Source organism: Pleurodeles waltl, chromosome 4_2 (assembly GCF_031143425.1).
Source record: "Pleurodeles waltl isolate 20211129_DDA chromosome 4_2, aPleWal1.hap1.20221129, whole genome shotgun sequence".
In the NCBI taxonomy this organism is placed as follows: Eukaryota; Metazoa; Chordata; class Amphibia; order Caudata; family Salamandridae; genus Pleurodeles; species Pleurodeles waltl.
Window position 1 is genome coordinate 1,050,724,191 of NC_090443.1, and position 20,683 is coordinate 1,050,744,873.

The window sequence follows — 20,683 nt, forward strand, 5'->3', positions numbered from 1 at the left end:
ATAGGCTATGACTGAGTTTTAGAAATGTGTCCAAGAAAACACGCTGTGGTGTTTTCGATAAGTTGAAGTCTATTTCTGGTGGCCTTCATAATTCCCAGATACAATATGTTGCCAGAATCAAGGCAGGACACTCCAGCTGGAGGGATGGGAGTGTCCTTGAGTAAGCATACAGTTGTAGGGTCAATATGAGGGAAGCTCTCCCTCCTGCCCCTCTTGAGATGACTAACCTGGGATACAAACTTCTGCTTCGGATGCACCTAGGCAGGAGCCTCTCTTGCTGTAGGAAGAAGGAGCCGGAACCCACCCGCAGGGTGGGGAGCCCTAACCCTCTTTAGGGTTTTACTTCTGGGGCTCACAGTTATACACCTTTATGCAGTTATGGGTCCGTCATAATCTTTAGGTCAACCTCAGATACTCTCCCACCTAGGGACCCTTCTGTAGGAAAGTACCATCTTGCCTGGCATGTTACCCCCATATTTCACTGTATATATGTTGTTTTAGTCTATGTGTCACTGGGACCCTGCTAGGCAGGGCCCCAGTGCTCAAAAGTGTGCCCTGTATGTGTTCCCTGTGTGATGACTAACTGTCTCACCGAGGCTCTGCTAACCAGAACCTCAGTGGTTATGCTCTCTGCTTTCCAAATTGTCACTAACAGGCTAGTGACCAATTTCACCAATTAACATTGGCATACTGGAACAACCTTATAATTCCCTAGTATATGGTACTGAGGTACCCAGGGTATTGGGGTTCCAGGAGATCCCTATGGGCTGCAGCATTTCTTTTGCCACCCATAGGGAGATCTGACAATTCTTACACAGGCCTGCCAGTGCAGCCTGAGTGAAATAACGTCCACGTTATTTCACAGCCATTTACCACTGCACTTAAGTAACTTATAATTCACCTATATGTCTAACCTTCACCTGGTGAAGGTTGGGTGCAAAGTTGTGTGGGCACCCTGGCACTAGCCAAGGTGCCCCCACATCGTTCAGGGCAAATTCCCCGGACTTTGTGAGTGCAGGGACACCATTACACGCGTGCACTATACATAGGTCACTACCTATGTATAGCGTCACAATGGTAACTCCGAACATGGCCATGTAACATGTCTAAGATCATGGAATTGTCACCCCAATGCCATTCTGGCATTGGGGAGACAATTCCATGATCCCCCGGGTCTCTAGCACAGAACCCGGGTACTGCCAAACTGCCTTTCCGGGGTCTCCACTGCAGCTGCTGCTGCCAACCCCTCAGACAGGTTTCTGCCCTCCTGGGGTCCAGGCAGCCCTGGCCCAGGAAGGCAGAACAAAGGATTTCCTCTGAGAGAGGGTGTGACACCCTCTCCCTTTGGAAATAGGTGTGATGGCTGGGGAGGAGTAGCCTCCCCCAGCCTCTGGAAATGCTTTGATGGGCACAGATGCTGCCCATCTCTGCATAAGCCAGTCTACACCGGTTTAGGGATCCCCCAGCCCTGCTCTGGCGCGAAACTGGACAAAGGAAAGGGGAGTGACTACTCCCCTGACCTGCACCTCCCAGGGGAGGTGCCCAGAGCTCCTCCAGTGTGCCCCAGACCTCTGCCATCTTGGAAACAGAGGTGTTGCTGGCACACTGGACTGCTCTGAGTGGCCACTGCCAGCAGGTGACGTCAGAGACTCCTTCTGATAGGCTCTTACCTTTCTTACTAGCCTATCCTCCTTCCTAGGTAGCCAAACCTCCTTTTCTGGATATTTAGGGTCTCTGCTTTGGGGAATTCTTCAGATACCGAATGCAAGAGCTCACCAGAGTTCCTCTGCATCTCCCTCTTCACTTTCTGCCAAAGGATCGACCGCTGACTGCTCAGAACGCCTGCAAAACCGCAACAAAGTAGCTAGGTGACTACTAGCAACCTTGTATCGCTTCATCCTGCCGGCTTTCTCGACTGTTTCCAGGTGGTGCATGCTGTGGGGGTAGCCTGCCTCCTTTCTGCACCAGGAGCTCTGAAGAAATCTCCAGTGGGTCAAAGGAATCTTCCCCCTGCAACCGCAGGCAACAAAAGACTGCATGACCGGTCCTCTGGGTCCCCTCTCAGCACGACGAGCGTGGTCCCTGGAACTCAGCAACTCTGTCCAAGTGACTCCCACAGTCCAGTGACTCTTCAGTCCAAGTTTGGTGGAGGTAAGTCCTTGCCTCCTCACGCTAGACTGCATTGCTGGGTACCGCGTGATTTGCAGCTGCTCCGGTTCCTGTGCACTCTTACAGGATTTCCTTCGTGCACAGCCAAGCCTGGGTCCCCGACACTCTAACCTACAGTGCACAACCTTCTGAGTTGTCCTCCGGCATCGTGGGACTCCCTTTTGTGACTTTGGGTGGACTCCGGTTTACTCCTCTTCCAAGTGCCTGTTCCAGTACTTCTGCGGGTGCTGCCTGCTTCTGTGAGGGCTCCCTGACTTGCTGGGTGCCCCCTCTGTCTCCTCATCCAAGTGGCGACATCCTGGTCCCTCCTGGGCCACAACAGCATCCAAAAACCCTAACCGCGACCCTTGCAGCTAGCAAGGCTTGTTTGTGGTCTTTCTGCGTGGGAACACCTCTGCAAGCTTCTTCACGACGTGGGACATCCATCCTCCAAAGGGGAAGTTCCTAGTCCTCTTCGTTCTTGCAAAACACCAAGCTTCTTCCATCCAGTGTCTCAAAAGAGGGGTGTTATGTTAGGGTTAAGTGGGCGCTCGGGATCCTCTATCGAGCCAGTTAGTGTTCAAAGATGAAAGGTGCCAACACCAGGGAAACACCCAATCCCTTAAGGTCAAGAACCAAGCGAACAGAGAAAACACAATGCGTGGCAACTCTCTCTATAAATTTCTATAAATGAAACTATGAAGCCATTTTGACAACAATACGGTTGGATATATGTTTAATATGCTGTATCAAATCCCATTGTAATTTGGATCATGTGTTGTTTAACATTTGTAAATAATTTTCTTGGATGAGAGAGTTGCCACGCATTGTGTTTTCTTTCTTCCATCCGGTGGCAGCTTCCTTGCACCCTCAGCTGGCATTTCCTGGGCTCCTGCCCACTCTCGACACTGTCGCGACTCTTGGACTTGGTCCCCTTGTCTTACAGGTACTCAGGTCCGGAAATCCACTGTTGTTGCATTGCTGGTGTTGGTTTTCCTTGCAGAGTCCCCCTATCACGACTTCTGTGCTCTCTGGGGGTTGTAGGTGCACTTTGCACCCACTTTTCAGGGTCTTGGGGTGGGCTATTTTTCTAACCCTCACTGTTTTCTTAGTCCCAGAGACCCTCTACAAGCTCACATAGGTTTGGGGTCCATTCGTGGTTCGCATTCCACTTTTGGAGTATATGGTTTGTGTTGCCCCTATACCTATGTGCTCCTATTGCAATCTACTGTAACTTTACATTGCTTGCATTACTTCCTTTTGCTATTACTGCATATTTTTGGTATTGTGTACATATGTCTTGTGTATATTTGGCATCCTCATCCTGAGGATACTTTAGGCATATTGTCATAAAAAATAAAGTACCTTTATTTTTAGTATATCTGTGTATTGTGTTTTCTTCTGATATTGTGCATATGACACCAGTGGTATGGTAGGAGCTTTACATGTCTCCTAGTTCAGCCTAAGCTGCTTTGCCATAGCTACCTTCTATCAACCTAAGCTGCTAGAAACACCTCTTCTACACTAATAAGGGATAACTGGACCTGGCACAAGGTGTAAGTACCTCTGGTACCCACTACAAGCCAGGCCAGCCTCCTACACCTTCCCAGAAAGGATGTGCCGCAGGGGCACACCCTTCAGGGTGCGGAGAGCTCCCTCCTCAGTTACCCTGTCACTCCTTCTGTCTGCTGCCACATCCCAGTGACTGCACCCCACCCGAGAGGGGAAGAAGGAGCCTGCGGTCTGTTCACATCACTCACCTGAGGGCGACATGTTCTAGTGAGCTGGGGTCATATGTACAAATGTTTTTCACGGTTGTAAATGGTCCAATTCACAGAATCAGGCCATTTGCGACTAGTAAAAACCATTTTGGGATGTACAAATCCCTATTTTGCGATTCGGTGATCCATTACTGAACCTCAAAATACATTTGCGATTCGGTATTAGGAAGGGGCGTGTTAAGGGCGTCCCTTCCTAATAGCAACTCACAGGGGGGATGTATGAATGTTTTGCGACCGAAATGCGGTCGCAAACCATTTGCAGTTTACCACCAACTTCAGGTTGGTGGTAACATACTCGTAAGTGGGAAGAGGTCCCAAAGGAACCCCTCCCTCTTTGTGAATATTTACAAAAACATTTTTTAAGAGCAGGCAATGGTCCCACAGACCACTACCTGCTCTTAAAAAATTTAAAGAAAACATTTCAGTTTTCTTTTTTAATCACATGTGGTTTTCCTTTCAGGAAAATGGGCTGCATTTCAATAAATAACAGAAAATGCTTTATTTCCAAAGCAATCATAGACGTGGTGGACGGTTGACCCCAACAGGCCACCATCCCTGTGATTTTTGACCGCTCCAAATGGGTTGCAAATTGCGACCTTTCTCATGAATATTAATGAGGTAGGTCTATTTGCGACCGAATAGGAGTTGCTAAATGTGTCTGAGACACATCAGTGCATCACTGTTTGTGATATCCTAATTGAGAATAGCAAAGATTCGCAAATAGGAAATCACAAACAGATTTCACACCTGGCCCCTGGTCACGGCACCCTCTGATTGACGCACTCTCTGGCAGGGACCCCTTCATCTCTGGGACATTCTTACCACCCAGTGTAGACACAGCCTTCCCGGAGGCAGGACCTCAAACGCTGCAGGTGAGAGCACCCTTCATCCCAAGAAGTCATGTCCCTGATGGGGGTACGCCTGCTCTGCTCCCGGTTCAAGGTGGGAGGCTTTAGTTACATCATCCCTGGAGTGCAGTGGACAGCCAAAGGTGTCCAAAACCATCAAAGGTTTGCAAAGCATTAGGATCTGGTGTGCATTAACACCCAAACATCTCAAAAAGCCCTAAACATGCCACATAAACTGGCTTTACTCCTGGACCACGCCGCACAATGAACATGCCACAGAATTCAGTCAAATCAGATCAAAAATCAACCTTATTCGATTTCAGCAGAAATCATAAATGCATGTATTTATCATAAAAAACAGTGGACAAGTCTCGCCATTATAAAATCAATCTATAAAATCAATTTTCCCTGCGCTGCAAACTTTAATAGAGATAGTTTGTGACAGAATAACAGCTCTGTAGGGAGTGTAATGTTTGCAGACACAAAAAAGCAGAGCGACATTGTTGAAAATTCAGATTACATAAAATGGGTATAATGTCAGGTTTCCTCAGATCCTTAAACAATGTACAGAAGAAGAGGGTGTGCAGAGCGCTGTGTGTAGAAGTACAGAATTTAGAGCCTGATTTAGATGTGGGCGGACGGGTCACTCTGTCAGAGCGGTGATGGCCATTATCGCACTGTTTCCTATGACGTTTATATTTCAGCAGACAGGATTGTGACGGAGTAGCCCATTCGCCAAGATCCAAATCATGCACTTAGTCAACCGTGCCACAGAATTTAGTCAACCGTGCCACAGAATTTAGTCAACCGTGCCACAGAATTTAGTCAACCGTGCCACAGAATTTAGTCAACCATGCCACATAATTTAGTCAACTATGCCACATTATTTAGTCAACCGTGCCACAGAATTTAGTCAACCATGCCACATAATTTTGTCAACCATGTCACATTATTTAGTCAACCATACCACATAATTTCGTCCTGTACCGCCACTTATTTCCAGTGTCTGGTAGCAAGGACGGCAGCAATTGTTGGGTCAGGGAAAGTTGACTTGCACATAAATAAGCCTGGACTAGGTCACTGGGAGGTCCTCTGAGGGTGACAGTGCCTGCTTTATTTGTCAGTCCAGCCAGGGGGGAGCCCCTGTCTCTGTAGCCCCCATTTGTAGGCCTGTTCGTCACCAGAGTACGGCCTGCGGGGGCTAGTGCAGGGGCCTGAAAGGGAAAACGTGTTACTTTGGTGGGTTTATTCATTTAATTTACACTTCATTGCACTTCTGTGGAGCTAAATGTGTCCTGGCACCAGTGAACAGCAGAGGAAAGAGTGCACGCGCGGATGTGTCGATGCCCCTCCCTCCCGGGGGGGGATCACAGGGCTAAAAATAGGGCCCACTTGATGAAACGAGCCGGGCTACACGTGGGAGGGCGTTTACCAGGGCTGCTTTAGAGCTGAGGAGTCCACCTTCTCGAGGCAACATCCGCAGGAGAATCCATCCGCCACCTTCCTGAGTGCGCACAGACGCAGGCCCCTCGAAGCGCTAGATTTACATATGTGCATATTTACACGTTCAGTGATGGTGCAGGGGTCGGGTCTTTACAGGCTGCGTTTAGATTCAGGGGGGGGTCGAGGGTCCAATGAGAGTGACCTCTAGGGGGTGCAGTGAGGAGGGGAGTCTGGGCGCAGCAGAGGGTGGGGATGTGAGAACCGTGGGGGCGGGGTGGGAACTTTGTATTAATGCCTGTAGTTGGCACACAACCTGCCCACCTGGTGTGGGTGACGTGAGGTCAGTGACCCGGCTGGTTGAAGAGTGCATGTGCCCAGTGGTTGGCACACAATCTGCCCACCTGGTGTGGGTGACGTGAGGTCAGTGACCGGCCTGGTTGAAGAGTGCATGTGCCCCGTGGTTGGCACACCACCTGCCCACCTGGTGTGGGTGACGTGAGGTCAGTGACCCGGCTGGTTGAAGAGTGCATGTGCCCAGTGGTTGGCACACAATCTGCCCACCTGGTGTGGGTGACGTGAGGTCAGTGACCGGCCTGGTTGAAGAGTGCATGTGCCCCGTGGTTGGCACACCACCTGCCCACCTGGTATGGGTGACGTGAGGTCAGTGACCCGGCTGGTTGAAGAGTGCATGTGCCCAGTGGTTGGCACACCACCTGCCCACCTGGTATGGGTGACGTGAGGTCAGTGACCCGGCTGGTTGAAGAGTGCATGTGCCCAGTAGTTGGCACAGAACCTGCCCACCTGGTGTGGGTGACGTGAGGTCACTGACCGGTCTGGTTGAAGAGTGCATGTGCCCAGTGGTTGGCACACAATCTGCCCACCTGGTGTGGGTGACGTGAGGTCAGTGACCGGCCTGGTTGAAGAGTGCATGTGCCCCGTGGTTGGCACACCACCTGCCCACCTGGTGTGGGTGACGTGAGGTCAGTGACCCGGCTGGTTGAAGAGTGCATGTGCCCAGTGGTTGGCACACAATCTGCCCACCTGGTGTGGGTGACGTGAGGTCAGTGACCGGCCTGGTTGAAGAGTGCATGTGCCCCGTGGTTGGCACACCACCTGCCCACCTGGTATGGGTGACGTGAGGTCAGTGACCCGGCTGGTTGAAGAGTGCATGTGCCCAGTGGTTGGCACACCACCTGCCCACCTGGTATGGGTGACGTGAGGTCAGTGACCCGGCTGGTTGAAGAGTGCATGTGCCCAGTAGTTGGCACAGAACCTGCCCACCTGGTGTGGGTGACGTGAGGTCAGTGACCGGTCTGGTTGAAGAGTGCATGTGCCCAGTGGTTGGCACACAATCTGCCCACCTGGTGTGAGTGACGTGAGGTCAGTGACCGGCCTGGTTGAAGAGTGCATGTGCCCAGTGGTTGGCACACCACCTGCCCACCTGGTGTGGGTGACGTGAGGTCAGTGACCCGGCTGGTTGAAGAGTGCATGTGCCCAGTGGTTGGCACACCACCTGCCCACCTGGTGTGGGTGACGTGAGGTCAGTGACCCGGCTGGTTGAAGAGTGCATGTGCCCAGTGGTTGGCACACCACCTGCCCACCTGGTGTGGGTGACGTGAGGTCACTGACCGGGCCGGTTGAAGAGTGTCCGGGTAGTGACCGGTAGTCTCCTAGCGTGACACCAACACACAACAATGGTAAGATCGCGATTCAGTGCTCAGATCTGCAACTTTCCCCACCTGACCACATTTTCAGAGCCCCCACCCCAATGACCCCCTGCAAGCTTCCTCCAACACAGCATTCAACTCCCCCAAACACATCATTTACCCCACACGCCCAACTCAACCCCACTTCAACACCCCCAACCAATCAGAGGTCTTGATACCTACCCCTAGCAGGATACCCCTACCCTCTCAGCCATACCCCCCAACGTCCACTACACTCCCCTAAAATTACCCCTCCTCTTTCCCCAATCATTTACTTCTTCTCAACTTGTCACAGCGAGCAGCTCCCCCAAGTAGACCCCACTGGCATGACCCCATCCTGCCAGATCACACACAGACCAGCCACCCTACTATACTGCAACCTCTCATGCCAAGCCACACCCCACTCACCTTGTACACACACATAACACTTCTCCCCCACTATGACACCGTCCAATAACACCTCACTCACGCCCCACATCACACACTCCCACACTCATCCTTCTATACATACACACACATAACACTTCCCCCCCACAATGACACCGTCCAATAACACCTCACTCACATGCCACACCACACACTCCCACACTCATCCTTGTATAAACACACACTTCCCCTCCACAATGACACCGTCCAAGAACACCTCACTCACGTCCCACATCACACACTCTCACACTCATCCTTGTATACACGCACACACATGACACTTGCCCTCCACAATGACACCGTCCAATAACACCTCACTCACGTCCCACACCACACACTCCCACACTCATCCTTGTATACACACACGCGCACACACACACACTTCCCCTCCACAATGGCACCGTCCAATAACACCTCACTCACGTCCCACATCACACACTCCCACACTCATCCTTGTATACACACACACACACAGAACACTTCCCCCCACAATGACACAGTCCAATAACACCTCACTCACGTGCCACATTACAGACTCCCACACTCATCCTTGTATACACACACATAACACTTCCCCTCCACAATGACACCGTCCAATAACACCTCACTCACGCCCCACTTCACACACTCCCACACTCATCCTTGTATAAACACACACACATAACACTTCCCCTCCACAATGACACCGTCCAATAACACCTGACCCACACCCCACATCACACACTCCCACACTCATCCTTGTATACACACACACGCATAACACTTCCCCTTCACAATGACACCGTCCAATAACGCCTCACTCACGCCCCACATCACACACTCCCACACTAACCCTTCTATATACACACACATGCATAACACTTCCCCTCCAAAATGACACCGCTCAATAACACCTCACTCACGCCCCACATCACACACTCCCACACTCATCCTTGTATACACACACTCACAGAACACTTCCCCTCTACAATGACACCGTCCAATAACACCTCACTCACGCCCCTCATCACACACTCCCACACTCATCCTTGTATACACACAAACACACACATAACACTTCCCCTCCACAATGACACCGTCCAATAACACCTCACTCACGCCCCACATCACACACTCCCACACTCATCCTTCTATACATACACACACATAACACTTCCCCCCCACAATGACACCGTCCAATAACACCTCACTCACGTCCCACACCACACACTCCCACACTCATCCTTGTATACACACACATAACACTTCCCCTCCACAATGACACCGTCCAATAACACCTCACTCACGCCCCACATCACACACTCCTACACTCATCCTTGTATACACACACACACACACATAACACTTCCCCTCCACAATGACACCGTCCAATAACACCTCACTCACGCCCCACATCACACACTCCCACACTCATCCTTGTATACACACACACACAGAACACTTCCCCTCCACAATGACACCGTCCAATAACACCTGACCCACACCCCACATCACACACTCCCACACTCATCCTTGTATACACACACACGCATAACACTTCCCCTTCACAATGACACCGTCCAATAACGCCTCACTCACGCCCCTCATCACACACTCCCACACTCATCCTTGTATACACACAAACACACACATAACACTTCCCCTTCACAATGACACCGTCCAATAACGCCTCACTCACGCCCCACATCACACACTCCCACACTCATCCTTCTATATACACACACACAGAACACTTCCCCTCTACAATGACACCGTCCAATAACACCTCACTCACACCCCTCATCACACACTCCCACACTCATCCTTGTATACACACACACACACAGAACACTTCCCCTCCACAATGACACCGTCCAATAACACCTCACTCACGTCCCAGATCACACACTCCCACACTCATCCTTGACGCACCACGGGTTGGTCCTCTCTCCACCATCAGCATCATCACTCCTTTCATCCACACTGGCTACAACCTCTCTGACGTGTCACATTACACACCACCTCATCTGATGACATCTACTCACAACACCCCATCTCCTCCCCCCACGTTCAGTTTCACAAGAATTCTCCTCCCACACCGAATCCACAAAGACACACCCACACCCCTGGCTTTCCTCACCTAAGTCTACCTGGCTATGCACACACCCACTTCACTCACTCTGGCTACACACCTCCCTCTATTGCTCACTTCAGTCCTCCCCCCTCACACGACACAAGCACACAGCAACTGGCAACAAGCACCACCACACTTAATCACCACCACGAAGGCCACCTTTGACAACCCCACGGGCACCACATCACAGACATCACCTCAAGGCGCTCTGCTTGATTGCACCTTACACTCATTCAGGCTCAGTCACTCACACAGTGTGTGCTCCACTAACACTACACACCACACCCGACCCACTCGTCTAACCCCTCTCCACCCATCTCCCGTCTCCTGAAGCCCACCGCCTACAGAACTAACCAGATCTCCTCAGCTCAAAGGGTCTCCGCTCAACGAGACTGTATTCCAGGTAAACTCCAGACCGTCATCTCTACCAGACCTTCTCCCCTCCAGCTGAAGACCCCCTATCCTCAGAGCTCACTACCCAGGAGCAGTTGGTTACCACACCCCACAAGGTTCACACCCACTCTCTCCCAGGCTGACCTTGCCACCCTTCTTGCAGGCTACAGCTGCACCCAAACCCCTCCACTCCCTTTCTGCCCACCTCAAGGTCCTCCTCAGACAACTCCAACCAGCACGGAGCTCCAAAGGCCTTCTCCACCCGATTACAAAACCACCCACGTCTAAAGTGGACACCTGCTCTCAGGAACAATATCCCTGCAGTAACCAAAACACCTGCACCCCTCCCACCAAATCCAGCGCCCCCCTCTACACACCAAGCTGTGCAACCTCAGACCTGCTGTGTAGCACAAACTGGAACTCTCCAACACTATCTGTCAATACAATCTTGTCCTTAGATCCTCACTGAGACCTGGTTCAAGGACACATCCCACAACACCTCTGACCTTTTACGTCCTCCAAACAACTCCATCATCAGAAGGCAGAGTCGGGCAGTATCTCAGTCCACCACAGAAATTCACTGCCCTGCAAGAAGATACCAAGTGGCCCCTTCTCCACGGTTCATTCCCTCACTCGGGACCCACGAGTGCCACAGAGCTCTCCCTTCTGAATAAGTGCAAAGTTTCACCATCAGGTAACAGCATGGCCTTTATCCAGGAATGCACTGACCTCATAACTGACCAAACCACCGGGAGAGACAAAGGGGGTCATTACAACATTGGCGGTAAATGCCGCTTAATGCTGTGCAGAAGCCTGCCAACACATCTGCCAAAATTTAGACACCCACACAAGTCCGCCACACCAAAGGTCAGTGATAAACTGGCGATAACAAAACCTCCAGCGGCACGCCAACAGGAATACGCCCACACTATCACGACCCACGAATCCACGCGGCGGTCTTTCAACGGCGGTATTCCATTGGCGGTACACACCGCTGCGCTCAAAATACACACACATTTACAAAACGCTACCACATTGGACAATTCCAAATACACACACCTGATACACATACACACACCACTCCCACACATCCAATACAATATAAAACACACACCCACATCACCCACAAACCCTTACGACCACAATTGCGACTGAAGGCCAGAGAGAGACACCACCATCTACAAACTAGCATCCACAGGCACTCAACACATCACTCACACAACATCCACGCAAAAAACACCACACACCCCTAAACATCACCCCACACATCACAACACACACCCCCCACACATCACACACACCACCCCATGGCACCGCAAAGACACCCCAGGTTCTCTGAGGAGGAGCTCAGGGTCATGGTGGAGGAAATTATCTGGGTAGAGCCACAGCTATTCGGATCACAGGTGCAGCACACCTCCATAGCCAGGAAGATGGAGCTATGGTGCAGAATCGTCGACAGGGTCCACGCAGTGGGACAGCACCCAAGAACACCGCATGACATCAGGAAGAGGTGGAACGACCTACGGGGGAAGGTGCGTTCCATGGTCTCAAGACACCACATTGCGGTTCAGAGGACTGGCGGCAGACCCCCACCTCCTCCCCCACAACTAACAACATGGGAGGAGCAGGTCTTGGCTATACTACATCCTGAGGGCCTCAAAGGAGTAGCTGGAGGAATGGACTCTGGTAAGTCAAATCTTAACTATTACATCCCCCACCCTACCTACATGCCATCACATACCCCCACCCTCGCCCTCACCCCCATCACTCCAACTCCTCACAAATGTCCCAACATCACAAACCACCCATCCCAACACCAAGCCCTGTATGCAACAACAAAGCATGGACACCCATCACCAAAGCATATACCCATACACACCCCTAAACCATCATCACACAAGGACCCACACAGGAATGCAAGCACTGGGGTACACAGTCACCCACCCATTGCACACCATGCCAGACACTGATGCAATAATCATGCCTTTACACCCCTGCAGGACCCCTACCCAACGTCACCGGACATGAGGGTCCAGACATGTCCACTCCACCCACAGAAGAGGCCCACAGTGATGACAGCAGCTCTGTCCAACTGGATCTAGATGACCAGCCCGGCCCACCTGGGACCTCTGGACAGTCGGTTTCTCTCACACTGGCACAGGCCACAACAGAGCCTCCCCCTTTGGAAACACCAGCACAGCACTCACCAGGGGGCCCATACCTCTGTCTCTAGGACAAGTCAAGCAGCAGTGTGTCCACCACTACAGGGAACCCAGGCTAACCCACTACCCCAACAACACCAGGGACCCTGGGGCAGTGGTAGGGGGCACACGGTTCAGGGGAAGGAGGCCCAGGAACACAGGGGAACTGGGAGGGCTGCTGTGCGACAGGGGGAGGAGAGGCCCAGGGAACCCACTCTCCACGAGGCCCTCTCCAACATCATGGGAGCCTACCACCACTCCCAGGAGATAATGGCAACGGTGCTGGCCAAGTTTCAGGAGACCCAGCGGCTGCAGGAGGAACAGTATATGGGCTTCAGAGAGGTACCCAAATCCATCAACACCACCCTGGGCACCATTGTAGGGGTGCTGAAAGAACTCATCAACACCAGGAGGGACACTGTGGCACAACAAGGGGCCCCTGACACTAGCTTGGACGATGAACAGCCCACCACCTCCGCCGGCGCTAGTGGACAGGTGGCACCGCCACAGGACCACCACACCAGCGCCCCACCCCCTGCAGACGGAGAACCACCCCGCAAACGGTCCCTGATATCCAGGACAAAGACAGAGAACGATGCCAAGACCCCCGCAAAGAAATGAGACAGCCCTGAATGTCATCCTTTTGTCCCACCTTGTCACCCTGTCCATCCTCAAACTGCCCCAGCTCCACTTCCAATGCCACTTTGGACAATGCACCTGTGAAACAAATAGACTGGACTCTGCCATGGACATTCCTCCACCATCACCCCTGCCCATTTTACAACCCCCTCCAATATTGAGCACTTAAATAAACACCCCTAAAGCACAAAATCATCTGGAGTCAGTCTGTGCTTTCGAAAATGTGTATTTGCAATAACTGTGTAAAAATGCTATATCCATTGTATTGTCAACATACCTATGTCACACAGCTCTAGTCCATGAGGAAACAAAGCAGATGTCACACAGTGGGACACACATCTGTGAAATTGAAAGGGAAAGTGACAACTCAGGGTCCATACACTGGGTGAAAGTGACAGACAGATGAGAGGTAGAACAATTATATCAGATGTAGCAGGCAGTGATGTCTTCTTACCTGTGACTCACTGGAAATATTGATGAATCATCGTGTTTCTGGTGTCGATATCCTCTTCTTCTGCTTCCTTTCCTTCACTGTCCACAGGCTCCACAGCTGCCACAACACCTCCATCTGGACCATGCTCCTGCAGAAAAGGCACCTGTCGTCGCAAAGCCAAGTTGTGAAGCATACAGCAGGCCACGATGATCTGGCACACCTTCTTTGGTGAATAGAATAGGGAACCACCTGTCATATGGAGGCACCTGAACCTGGCCTTCAGGAGGCTGAAGGTCCGCTCTATAATCCGCCAAGTTCGCCCATGGGCCTCATTGTAGCATTCCTCTGCCCTTGTCCTGGGATTCCTCACTGGGGTCAGTAGCCATGACAGGTTGGGGTAACCAGAGTCACCTGCAAATGTCGAGGGAAATCTGTTAGACACACACTAGCTCTTAGGGACATCCCCAGACCCAGACAACTATTCACACTGTATTGGCTCCATGTCCTCACCTAATAGCCACACACGGTGCCTCTGGAGTTGCCCCATCACATAAGAGACGCTGCTATTCCTCAAAATGTAAGCGTCATGCACTGAGCCAGGGAACATGGCATTCACATGGGAGATGTACTGGTCTGCCAAACACACCATCTGCACATTCATTGAATGGTAACTGTTCCGGTTTCTGTACACCTGTTCACTCCTGCGGGGGGGACCAAGGCCACATGGGTCCCATCAATGGCACCAGTGATGTTGGGGATATGTCCCAGGGCATAGAAGTCACCTTTCACTGTAGGCAAATCCTCCACCTGAGGGAAAACGATGCAGCTCCGCATGTGTTTCAGCAGGGCAGACAACACTCTGGACAACATGTTAGAGAACATTGGCTGGGACATCCCTGATGCTATGGCCACTGTTGTTTGAAAAGACCCACTTGCCAGGAAATGGAGTACTGACAACACCTGCACTAGAGGGGGGATTCCTGTGGGATGGCGGATTGCTGACATCAGGTCTGGCTCCAACTGGGCACACAGTTCCAGGATTGTGGCACGGTCCAGTCTGTAGGTGACAATTACATGTCGCTCTTCCATTGTTGACAGGTCCACCAGGGGTCTGTACACCGGAGGATGCTGCCATCTCCTCACCTGCCCCAGCGGACGTGCTCTATGGAGGAGAACAGCGAGCAGAGAGTCAACCAACACTGAGGTACGTTAACACAACTTTATTCCTCAACCGCTATGTATGTATGTATGTATGTATGTATGTATGGGGGTATTTGTAAAGCGCATTCCGGCCCGGGGGCATCGAAGTGCTAACTAAGGAGAGGCAACAATGTCAGTAAAGAGAAAGGTGCAGGCTATCGAGGAAACAGCCAGGTCTTAACCCGTTTCCTAAAGATAAGGTAATTGTGCTCTTTTCTAAGATCCAACGGGAGAGAATTCTAAGTCCTAGCGGCCGCGATATTGAAGGCTTTATCCCCCCACTTCACCTTCTTAGTGCGGGGAACCTGGATTTGAAAGGTACTGGCAGAGCGCAGCAGACGTGTAGATCGGTACCACTGAAGTTTTGTAGTCAGATACTTGGGCCCAATCCCGTGCGTGGCTTTATGAGAGATACAGAGAGTCTTAAAGGCAATCCGTTGGGATATAGGGAGCCAATGAAGATTTCTAAGGCTTTCCTTAGCGGAGGCAGATTGTGGCAAATTCAATATTAATCTAGCCGCTGTGTTCTGCATCAGCTGCAGTTTTTTAAGAGATTCTTTGTCCAAGTTAAGCAAGAGGGCGTTACCATAGTCCAGTCTGGACATGACCAAAGCCAGAGTGGCAGTAACTCTCCATTCTTTTGATAGGACAAAATGTTCTTCAGTTTCCTCAGAGTCCACATGCAGGTTTTGATGGTCAGATTGACCTGAGGTTGAATAGATAAGTGGTCATCGAAAAGAAATCCTAGATTCCTAGAAGTGGAACCTGGTAGGGGCAAAGTGCCACACTCTTTGGGCCACCAATTAGGGGACTGAATATGAAAAAAGGAAGGTGACAATAGAGTGAATGGCGCTACTGTCCCAAAATTTAAACGAACCTTAATCTGGATTCTCTACACGGTGCAGTAAATTGAGGTTCCACCCTCCAAACACCCCACACTGTAACCGCAAAAGTTACCTCAAAGTCCACAATGTATATCTGCACACGTGTAAAACAATAATCAAACACTGTGTACACATACAAAATGTAATAAAACAACTATATTACATTCAAATTAATGTCCTTGTTCAGGTTTCAGATAACAATTTATTATAAGAGAAGACTCAGTTCAAAAGTTCATTCTTGGGTATTTTAAAACGGATTCCCAATTCCAACAATCTCTGGTCACAATTTGTATAAGTCTTTCCAAACTTTGTTCTGTAATCCAATTGAAATTCCCAAAACCAAGAAACCAAATATGTATTTGGAGTTCAAACGTAATTGTTCACTTGTATATCCATCATATAATCTCCAAAAACAATAATCAAATTATTGTATAATCGTTCACTTGCTTGTCCGTCAACACGTGTTTCATCCGGGGAGTACCCCTGGATTTCCTCAGGACCTCCTAAAACAATAATCTCAAATCAGAAACAAATCATTGCATTCATTTTGACCCAATTGTTAGTACCTGTGCACACCTCTCTGTGACAAACATTGAGAACCAAGTCAGTCTCCTATAACCTTCAAATATATCCCAACATGCGAGAACCGTCTTTGTGGCAATTGAAGTGAATTATAGTGCCTTATCAGATGCATGAATGACCTTGAGCACTAGTCAGCTTAGTGGTACCACACATAGGCCCTCATTCTGACCCTGGCGGTCGGCGGAGAGGCGGCGGTCGGACCGCGAACAGACCGGCGGTCAGAAAAATGGCATTCTGACCGCGGCGGTCACCGCCGCGATCGACCGCCACTTCCCCACTCCGACCGCCACGGCGGTCATGACCGCCGGGCTGGAGTTTGCGCACTCCGGCCCGGCGGTCGTCCCAAGACCGCCAACGGTATCATGACCCTGCCTACCGCCGCGGTTTCTTGCGGTCGGGAACCGCCATGCGAACCATGGCGGTAAGCACTATCGGGGCCAGGGAATTCCTTCCCTGGCACTGATAGGGGTCTCCCCCACCCCCCACTACCCACCCAAGTCCTCCACCCACACCCTCCACCCCCCTGCCACCCCCCAGAGGTGGTATGAACCCCCTCCCCACCCCCACCCCGACATGCACATACATGCACCCCGACATGCACACACCCCCAACATGCACATATACACACCCCCTACACACACATACACAACGGGGACACATACCCGCACACATACATGCAGACATGCGCACCTGCCGAACAGCACACATTACCCATAGACACAGCAGCACCCCCCACCCGCATACACGCACTCACACACCCCCTCTACACACTCACACGCACACCCCCATGCACGCCCACATCACACAACACCCCCCCTCCCCCTCCCCTCACGGACGGTCAACTTACCTTGTGTGTTGGTCCTCCGGGAGGCGACGGGAGCCATGGGGAGGTGACCGCCAACAGAACACCGCCAACAGAAGACCGCCACACAGATATGTGGGTCGTAATTCTGTGGGCGGTGTTCTGCTGGCGTGGCGGTGGAGGTTGACCAGTCTCCACTTTTCCGCCGACCGCCAGTGTGGCTGCTGGCGGTTTCCCGGCGGAACGCTCCCAGCAGTCGGAATGCGCACAGCGGCATACCGCCGCGGTCGGCGGTCTTCACCGCGGCGGTAACTCGGCGGTCTCGCGAAAAGACCGCCAAGGTCAGAATGAGGGCCATAATATGCCCCATGTATCCCCATGAAAGTGAAAACCAAGAATCACTCCTCAATAAATTCAAAATATAGATGAAAAAATAAAATAATATAATTACATGCCAAGTCCAGTAAAGTATATACCTTGTAAGTAGGTGTACTTATGTAACCAACCTTTGTAGCACCCAGTATTCTGAAATATTTAGTATCTATCCATTTGTTAAGCTGAAATAACAATTATAGATTCATAGATGTAATAACCTCATATAACACAATACCAAATTAATGTGTCATACTGTTATCATGCTTTTCTCCAAATAACTCACCAATATCAAATGATTCTAACTGTATAACAGTATCTACGTGTCCTCCGCCTTATCTCCTATAACATATACCCAAAGAAATTAGTTAGAGAATGGGTCATCCTAAGAGAGATATAAATCTACTCAATTATAGACAAAATATATCGGCAAATCTTACCTATGTTCACCCATAGCAACGTTCGGCGAGTACGCCCGAGATCGGCTATCGAAGCCGAAAAAACGCGATAACATGATTTTTAAGCGTCCCGATCCCATAAAAATAGAAGACGGACTCAGCGTGAATCTGGTCCGTGTTCTAAATCATAGAAACTAAAAACGGACTATTGCCCATTACTTATCACTGGACCTTCCATTTTCAAATCTTATGTTCCTAATAAGCAATAGGCAGATATTTCCAATAAGTTCACGATTGGACTAATTAAAACAAATTGAATAAATGAAACAATAACAATAATGTCAAACATTGTAGCCAGCAGTGGAAGCAGAGCTATGGGACAGAGATTAGTGTGTATGCAAGGCCTAGATATGTGTGGCGCATTTAAAATTAATGCCATGTGGCCCCCTGAAATGGCGTCTGCCTGACCTGTAAAGTGGGACAAGGGGATATGAGGTAACTGTGCTGGCGTTGTACACTGTTGCGGTAGGCGGTCGAAGACCGCGGTGCAATCCTGCATTGGTTAACATTGGAACCTACAGGTCCGAGAAGCCAATGACGATGTACGCCGGCGGTGACGGTACGCACCGCCACGGACGTGACCGCCATTTTCTCTCTGTTCAATCACTTGATACCTGATCATCGGCAGGAGAGGACCTACACTGCAAGTGCTGCTGGGACCTCAGTCTGGAAGAGACAATGGCTCATGTGTCTGGGGAAAGGGCCCCTGCCATCAGCACGGAGTTGGAGAAACTAGTAGATGGGGTCCTCCCCCAGTACACACTACTCTATGGTCCTCCAGACAAACAGGTAAGTACACTGGGAGCATGCTGTATGGGCAATGCCTGTGTGGAGTGGGGTGGATGAAAGATGGGGGGGGAGAATGAGGCGTGCATGAAACGACGGTGAGTGCATGTGCATCATGGCAAGGGTAGGGATGCGCGCTAATGACTGTGACGGTGCGGACGGTTATATCTTCTCCTTTTCCCCTGTACTATTCCTGTAGGTCAGCGCCCACCAGAAGAAGGATATTTGGAGTGCCATTGCCAAGGAAGTCCGGGCCCTGGGGGTCCACCACAGATGGAGCACCCACTGCCGTAAAAGAAGGGAGGACATTCGCCGCTGGAGCAAGAAGACGGCGGAGGCTCAGCTGGGGATGGCCTCCCAACGTGGGAAGGGTGCCCGTCGCACCATGACCCCCCTGATGTTCCGGATCCAGGCGGTGGCGTATCCGGAGTTGGATTGGCGCTTGAGGGCATCACAGCAGCCACAAGGGGGTGAGTACACTCTCATTCAGCTGATTCTGCGCGCAGTGGAGGTGTCTGGGTCGGGGAGGTGGGCTGTGAGTTCCATTAGGCCAGGGCGAGTTTAGTAGGCAAAGTCCCATCGTAAGGCAGGCCATGTGGCACCCCAACCCCACCTGTGTTCAGAGCCAACTACACCTAGTCAGGCTCCTGTGACCTCCATGTGAGCAGCAATCGGGCATAGGCCTTGTAACCCATGTCCCTGTGATTAATTAGGGAACTCAAAGTGCACGGCGTAGTGCAGGGAGCTTCTGTGTCTGTCGTGTCCACCAATGGTAGCGGTATTGCATGCACTCAACATGTCTTTCTTCTGTCTTCCCCCCCTTTTTATGGTCTCCCTGTTCTTGTGTGCATTAGCATCATCAGGCGGAGGAGCAGTGGCACCGGAGCAGGAGGGAGCTGCATCCCACATGGCCCTGGAGGGTGAGACAACGGAGTCTGAAGCCACCAGTGGGACGGAGGGCGAGGGGAGCTTCACGGCGGGGACAGGAGCTGAAACCAGCGACACGGACTCCTCCTCTGATGGGAGCTCCCTTGCGGTGGCGGGCCCCTCTGTGGTCAATGGCCTCCTCAGGTCCCTCACTGTTGGGCAGTCTACCATTTTGAATGCCATCCAGGGTGTAGAGAGGCAGTTACAACAGACAAATGCATACCTGGAGGGCATTCATTCTGGTCAGGCAGCCCAACAGCGAGCTTTTCAGACTCTGGCCTAAGCACTGATGGCACCCATTGTCCCTGTGTCCAGCCTCCCCCCTCCAACTTCCTCTACCCAGACCCAAACCCCTGTACCTCAGCCTATCCCAAGCACACCATCAGACCCGCATGCACACACCTCAACACACAAGGGAAGCTCTGGCAAACATAAGCACCACACATCCCACAGGCACTCACACAAGCAGCATACCCATGCAGACATATCAACATCCACTGCCTCCACTGTGTCCCCCTCCTCCACGTCTCCCTCCTCCCTC